Source organism: Cyanistes caeruleus, chromosome 13, assembly GCF_971803275.1.
Source record: "Cyanistes caeruleus chromosome 13, bCyaCae1.hap1.1, whole genome shotgun sequence".
NCBI lineage: Eukaryota > Metazoa > Chordata > Aves > Passeriformes > Paridae > Cyanistes > Cyanistes caeruleus.
In genome coordinates, this window is record NC_141713.1 from 9674569 (window position 1) to 9681888 (window position 7320).

At 42.7% G+C, this 7320-nt stretch overlaps 1 long non-coding RNA gene across 1 annotated transcript; it reads left to right on the forward strand.

Moving 5' to 3' along the window:
- Positions 1–3628: 3628 nt before the first annotated feature.
- LOC147650691 (uncharacterized) lies at positions 3629–7320 on the forward strand. Its single transcript, XR_015276036.1, has 3 exons — positions 3629–3739; positions 4298–4426; positions 4801–7320. It is a non-coding gene; the product is annotated as an uncharacterized LOC147650691 (long non-coding RNA).

Below are 7320 nucleotides of genomic sequence, written 5' to 3' on the forward strand. Positions count from 1 at the left end.
AATTTTCTTTTACAGTTGGATATTTAATTTCAGTTTTGTCTCATTTCTCTTGTCCATATCCAGTCTAAAACATTCAAATCCCCTGCAGTATGGAAACACCAGCTTTTAAGTTAAATACCAATCAGTAGCACCCATCTGTGTTTGGAAGGGGAATTTAGAGCATTTCCTCTTTGCTGTCAGGGAGCAGAGAGGGACAGGAGGGTAGCATGGCCAGCAGGGTGGGGGCCCATCCCACAGCCCCCGAGCAGCGCTGGCCATGCTTGGCAGCTGATGCTTGTCAGCAGTGCAGACAAGTTCACAGGCATGAGACAAGTCCAAGGCAAGGCAGAAATTCAGGTCAGCACGTGGGTCACTGCCCAGATGAACAGGCACAGCAAGGCTGGATCTGCAGCCCAACAGAGCTGGGCAGGGACCGAGGGCCCCCACGCCTGGGGCAGGGGCGCCAATTACGGGCTGTCAGTGCATTCAGGGCCCCGACATGCACATCTGGTAGCAATTGCTGCTGTGTTTAAATCAGAAGCTCAGATGCTTGCAAAACCCAGGATCTAGCAGGGGGAAGTGGTTATGCCTTTCAGCAAAGGTTTGGTGTTTCTCCTGAGTTGGACACTTGATGCAGCTTGCCTGTTGCACTCCAATCAGTTGCCTCGGATACAAAGTCAAATATTCAACCTCTAAAGAGGATACCTAGGTCTCCTGTTTTACTCCCAGGGTCTCCCTTCCCAGAAGGGTGTCATTCTCTCAGCACTGGAACATTGCCCTGAGGCTCTCGTGCTCTCTCTCAAGCCCAGGTCCGAAACCTGCAGGTAGATGTGCCATGAGGCCCCTGCTCCCACCTGTCCTGCTGTCGGTGTGTAATGTGTGAGCACGGGTTCAGGTCCTGCTAAAGGCACTGAAAGAGAACAGCATTTCAGGGTCTTGTTCCCTCTCAAGGCTGAGGTCAGTGGAACTGGTCTAAGTAATGCTCCTTCCATCAGATACGTGGCTCTTCCCAGATGGCTGTACTAAGAATCTGACAGGAATTGGTCTCCCTTCTTGTCTTTGCATGTAAGGAGAGTTTCTGAATGTTCTTTGTAGCTCCTCTTAAGGGCCATTAGAGAAAGCAAGGGCTTAACTATAGGCCTGCTTTGTACTAACTCAAACTTAAATTGAGGGTGCCTTTTTAGTGTTAAGTAACTGTTTTTAAAAGTTGCAAATCAGAATTTTTCCAGACATACCAATCAGCATTGAGACCACACTGTGCTACAGTGAAATAAGGCATAAGTGAATTAGCTGAGCTGCAGAGAAGCCTGCAGGATTTTGCAAAGCTGGACTGAGCAGTCTGCTCCCTGTTGGGAGCACTCCTCTGTTCATCCCTGCATTGTGCCTTGCTCTACACAAAACCTGGAAACTCTTTGACAAGGGACTATCTTTTCAGTTTATGTCTGTGCTGTGTGGTGCTTGGTGCTTTTCTGGGGGTCTGGGCCAACACTGCTCAGAGCAGTAATAACTCTCCCTCCTGTTACTAAATTAGGATTTGAGATCATTCTTTCCAGCAAACAAGGGTTCCTAATCTTTCAGGAGATTATATATTGGCTGTTCCCCCTCTGCATCCCCTCCTGCCCTCCCAGGGCACCCCTTTGCCTCAGATGTGTGGGCACAGCATCCTTGCCTCCCTTAGTTCTGCTGTAATTCCTTCTCCATCTTTGCCCCAGCCTCCTGCAGCAGTTTCCTCTCCTGGAACCTTTCCACAGTGCTGTTCTTGTGGCCCAGCTCACCCTCCCCATTTCAGGTCTCTCTTTCCTGCATTCTTGAGTTGTAGCTGTGTCTTCCCTGTCCCCAGTCCACCTGCAGAGCTCTGCTGTGGGGGCAATCAGCTGCTCATGGCAGCTGAACTTTATGATGCTGGTGGGGAACTAGTGCAGAAGATCTTGCTGACTACTCAACAGTCTAAACTTAAAAATACAGAGATCATGGAAAATGCATGGTTCTGATAGAGCTTCTGATGGAGGCTCATTACAAACAAGCTAAGAAAATCTCACATATAAATTAAAACCACACAGTAGATCTTGGTGATATGCTGAATATGATTGTTCCTTATGCTATGGCTGCCCATTTTAAGAATAATACACAGTTATTTTCTTGGTCTTAAATGGTAGTGTAGAGATATCACAAACCTCCCAAGTAAAAACTTTAATTAAAAAGCAAACATTAATCTCCAAGCAGTAGCATCTGCAGCATATTGCAAGATAAAACTTCACCAACCTGAAGAACTAAGCACGATTCTAATTAAATCAGGGGGAAAAATGATGAACTAGATATACGATTTATTTAAGGATAGCAGTTACATAAGATATCAAAGATCTCATGGTTGCTATCTGATGGGAAATGTTGCTGCCAGATCTCACAGACTATTTCCAGGCAGTGAAGTCCCTGTTCCACTGGTTCCAAGTACTGTTGTGATTTTGCATTCTGTGGGGTCAGGACTTTGCAGTGGCTCTCTGTTGGATGTGGGAGCCCTGTTGAAAGCTGCAGATGATCCAGCAAGGAAGCAATGTGTTCCTGTGGCAAGAGGAACCACCACACTGTGTGTGCTGCCACTCTTCCAGCGAGGCACCAATACAAACTCCTGACTATTCATGGTTATTTAAGGTCCCAGCACACCTTTTGAAAATTAAGTCTCTTAACCCCTGTATGCTGGCCAAAATCTATTTTAAGTGATGCCACTCAGCATTTCCTGTATTGTTTCAGATGGAGATAGTGTTGCATCCTGTTTCAAACTGCATGTTGGGCTCCTCTGTTTTGGAACAGCTGATATTTTCCAGAATAAACACCATGTTGCACTGATGTGTGAAGTGATCTCTGTGTATGCCTCCTTGTGTCACAGGAATGGAATGAGGATTAATCAATTATGCCCAAATCATGATCCCAGTGAAGTCAAAAGAAGGGTTTCTTTCCATGGGTATCATGGGGGCCAGGGCTGGCTTCTGTGTGGATGCTGTTGCTTTGCATGTAAAAACAAAGGAAAGTGCAAAGCGTCACCTTGTTGAAGGTGTCTGTGTAGTGAGAATTCCTTCAGCTGGAGAGGAAAATGCATTTTAGCAGCTGTTTTCTCAAGACTTTAGTTACTTGTCACAGCAGGCATTACTGTGCTCGAGGAAATTCTGGTTTGTGGAATGTAGCTTTAAGCATGTGGTGCTGGCTGGCATTTGTGGCTTTGCATGTCCTGTGCATTCAAAACATACTTTGTTATGCTTCCAGGGCTGGCTCCCGCTCCTTCCCAGAACAGCTTCTGCTGTGGAATTGTATCTCAAAAGCCACATTCTTAAATCCAGCAACAGTTCAGCTTTAAATATTGGAAAAACATTGAATACTGAACACTGATAGCTGCAGGTTATTCTCTATGACCAAGTGTTAATTATTTTGGGCAAACAATCAGGATATAAAAAAGAGTGATTCTGGCTAGATTTTTAGGAGACTGCAAAATATTTCTTGCTTAGATCTCCTGTCACATGCCACTTATGATGTCATATTTAGAACTGTAAATCCATTTACAAGTTGGACAAATGATATCACTGAAAAACATTTTTGGAGGATCACCTAACTTCTTCCATGCAAATATAATAATAGTACATCTCTTGTGCAAATATAGGGAAGAGTGGTCATGAACTATTTTGGGAAAAGGGTACTCACCAGATGGACAAAGAGAGACTATTCAGTCAGAAACAGAGGAGCAGAAGAACAGAAATAAATATTATTAAAGGTGGGTGTAGATTAAGATTATTAGGCTATTCCTGCAGGAAAATGATCAAATTAAATTTAGAAAAAATGTTGGTATGTTCACAAGATAAATCATGTGCTCTCCTGCAAAGAAATGGTAAATGAAAAACAGAGAATATGTGCCATCCATACTTTGTAGTGTTGACTTAATTTTCTTTTTTTTTTCACATTTTTGAAGCATGTACATTAATATTTCTCTGTTGGCTAAAGACAAAAATAAAACACAGTTAAAAGCTTTCCTGGAAGTTGTAAGTGTTCTGCTCCACTTTGCTCAAGTCCTACAGTGTTAAACTGAAGTTTTGCTCTGATTTTTTCAGAGCATGGATTTTATACATCCCCCCAAGGATGCTTCCAAAGAACAGTGGAATCTGTGTTTACCATTAGATACAAGAACTTTATCACTTCTGTTATGTGGAATTTTGCAAGATTGAGTTTAAGATTGTTGGCAGTAGATACTTTCTGAGAAGAAAAACACTGAGCTAAAAAAAGAAAAAACATTTTATTTAACTGATTGGTAGCATTTATGTATTTTGTCATTCAGGTTTTGATGCAGAACAGAGAAATATTGGGTAGAATTAGGAATGCAGAAACTCTCCTTGAATTATCCAGGAAGATAACCAGCCCAACTTTCAACCCAATTGAGGCCTTTAAAATGTATTTTCTCATGAAGGTATTCCTTGTATCTTCCTTTGTGGGAGCTGTAATCTTGTTATTCTATTGTCAAATAGCTATTTTTTACATTTTGAGATCTGAGTTTTTATATAGTAAGATCAGTATGATTGGTGGCCCTCTAGCTTCATTTTTATTATTGATTTTTGTAGTTTAGCATGACTTAGACAAAAGGACTGGTATAAGTCAAGGTCTTTAACTTCATTTGAAAGTGATAAAAATTAAAACCAGTAGGGTTTGCTTGTTTGTTTGGTTGGTTGTTGTTTTGGGGGATTATTTGTTTGGTTTGATTTTATTGTTTTTATTTTCTAATCCATTTTGGAAGCATAAAAACATTATCCTACTTCCTAAATGCATCTCAATTGGTTTTCACAGGACAGTCTGCAAGGTGAAAAGCTCAACATTTTTTTCAGAGAATGGTGCAAAAATTGTTTCTGTGGCGACAATTTTCTTCACAAATGAAAATTATCCCTGTCTGTGAAAAACGCCCATAACTGATGTCCTGGGCCCTGCCAGCTTCCAATCTCTGAGCCAGGTCTGACTTCACTGAAGTCAAGCTATTTTTCACAACAGGAGGAGAAAAACCTTGTGCTGTGGTGCCACTTGTGTCTTTAAGAGGTCAGGTGAATTGTTTGGGGTATTCACCACTACACCTCAACCATCCGGTTTTGTGAATGGGCTTGAAATCCTGTGTGGCTTCATTCCCACCACCACTGCTGGTGCTGCTCAGTCCTTGGGGGATTCATCCAGACAAGGATCCACACACCTCAGCCTATGAGGAAATGCATAAGGAAATACATTAGGGCATTCCTGGAAATGAATGAGCCCTGTGCTGTGCCCAGGAAATCCTTCCCTTTCCAGTCAGGCAAGCAAGGAGCTGGTTACGGGTTAAAATCCACCAATGAGTAAGTCCCAAGGAAACACAAAGGATGAGGCATTTTGGACCATATTTGCAGCCAAGGCAGCAGTTCTGGAAAACTAAAATACTCTGAAATTTCTGGCCCCATTCTCTCTTTCTGTATAGTGTTTCCTTGAGAGAGAGACAGTGGGACACAGTGATGAGTGACCCTTGGAGAGGAAGCTGGGGGATAAGGACCTTCCTGCTGGCACACACAGACCCTGGAAAACAGAGTGACTTGGAGAAGGATAGGCTGAAAAAAGAAGAAAACACATTTCTCACTACGTTCTCCAGGAACACCCCACATTTCCTTCTCCTTCCCTCCCCTGGCTCCTGCAATGAGCCTGGGGGGATCTTTGCCACCTCCCCTCTTCTTTCTGTCCCCATGCAGCAGGACCCTGTTGCCCAGCTCAGACCCCCAGCAGACACTGCTGCTGTCCTGGAGAGCCCGACACAGCCAGCACTGCACAGTGGGCTGATTGGGAAGGCAGCGTTGGAAATGCCACTCTGTGGTTGCTTGGAAATGAAATCCAACTTTAGTATTATTTTTGAGCTTAGATTTTTGAATCCAAAATTCCATCTGACGGAAGAGATGGGTATTTAAACAGATGTCTGCAATTTCTTTAAAAAATAGAGATTGAGTTACAGATGGTAGAAAGGGCCTGAGAATTAAAAACTCCCAAGCTACAAGAAAATTTACATGTGAGCAAAATGTTTTGCTGAAATGTATGGTCATACAATTCTTCATGTTTGAAAATCAAGTTTTTTTCACCAAAAATGTGAATATCTTTTCCCTTCCCTATTATCTGCTTCTCTGCTGCAGCCTTGGCTGTCGCCGTCATTGTGACAGCCAAGGCGCAATATGAGGGTCCTGTTTCTAACAGACAAGACATACAGTCCTTTCCTTCTCCTTTCTCTTCTATAATTTGGCCTGCCAGGACCAACAATTTTGATCTGAATTAGTTTAAAAGAAAACTAATCTACCCTGTTTGCATAATTGGTGCCTGATTGCTCTAACTTTCATTTTATAAAATGCGAATAAAAGGAATTTTATGATATAAGCCTGGAAGGAAACCAGAGTCAAAATCTGTATTTGCAGATTAAATGGAACCTTTTCTTCTTCTCTGGGGATTTAAAAAGAAAACCCCCAAAATAAATTTTGAATGAAAAAGCTGATAACTTCTAAAGTGCCATATGAAATGCAAAGCACTGCATATTGGAAGGGGAAAATTGAACATATTTGGTGCAGCTTTGAGGAGTAAGTCAGGATCCATCTCATCATCTGGGAGACCTGTACATGCCTTTGAGCAGCTTTATGAAGACCTTGACTCATGCATGTGTGCTCAAAAAAGCAGTATTTGTGTGCATATGAACAAGTAAACAGACTCGAGTACAAGCTGTAGGGACACCCACATGCAGAGCTCCTCACCCGCTCTGCAGAGTCCCAGTCTGTCCCCTGCCAAACCAGCTCAGATTAGTGTGATCCAGAGCAGAGCAGCAAGAGCCACCACATACAGAAGAAAGCTGTCAGGTGACCAACATTATTTCCTTTACAGTGGAGTGGACATAATCAAAGTGTCTACATCAATGAAAACATTAAGAAGGAAAATTGGGATTATCTGTTTGTCTTTACTAGGTAAGCACAAAGAAAAAGGTCTGAATAAGGTTTGCTCCTAGGGTGGGACCACCTCTACAAATGTTCAGGATCAGTGTGCACTCCAAGGTGTGTCCCAAGCTGGATTTCTAGCAGACCAAAGCACAAAGGATGCCTAGAGGATCTGTTCTATTGTGCATTAATGCTGACAGATGCTCTCTGACTCTGCCAGTGGTCAGCATCTCACACTCCATCAGCCTCTTACACTTCTGTAGCCTTCAACACCTTGCTGGGTACTCACATCCAGGTTGGAGTCCTGTGCTGACTGTAGGGCATTGTTCTGGTTTTGCTGGTTTATGTGTCCATACATAATAAGATCTCTCTAAGATCTTATTTGAAATTA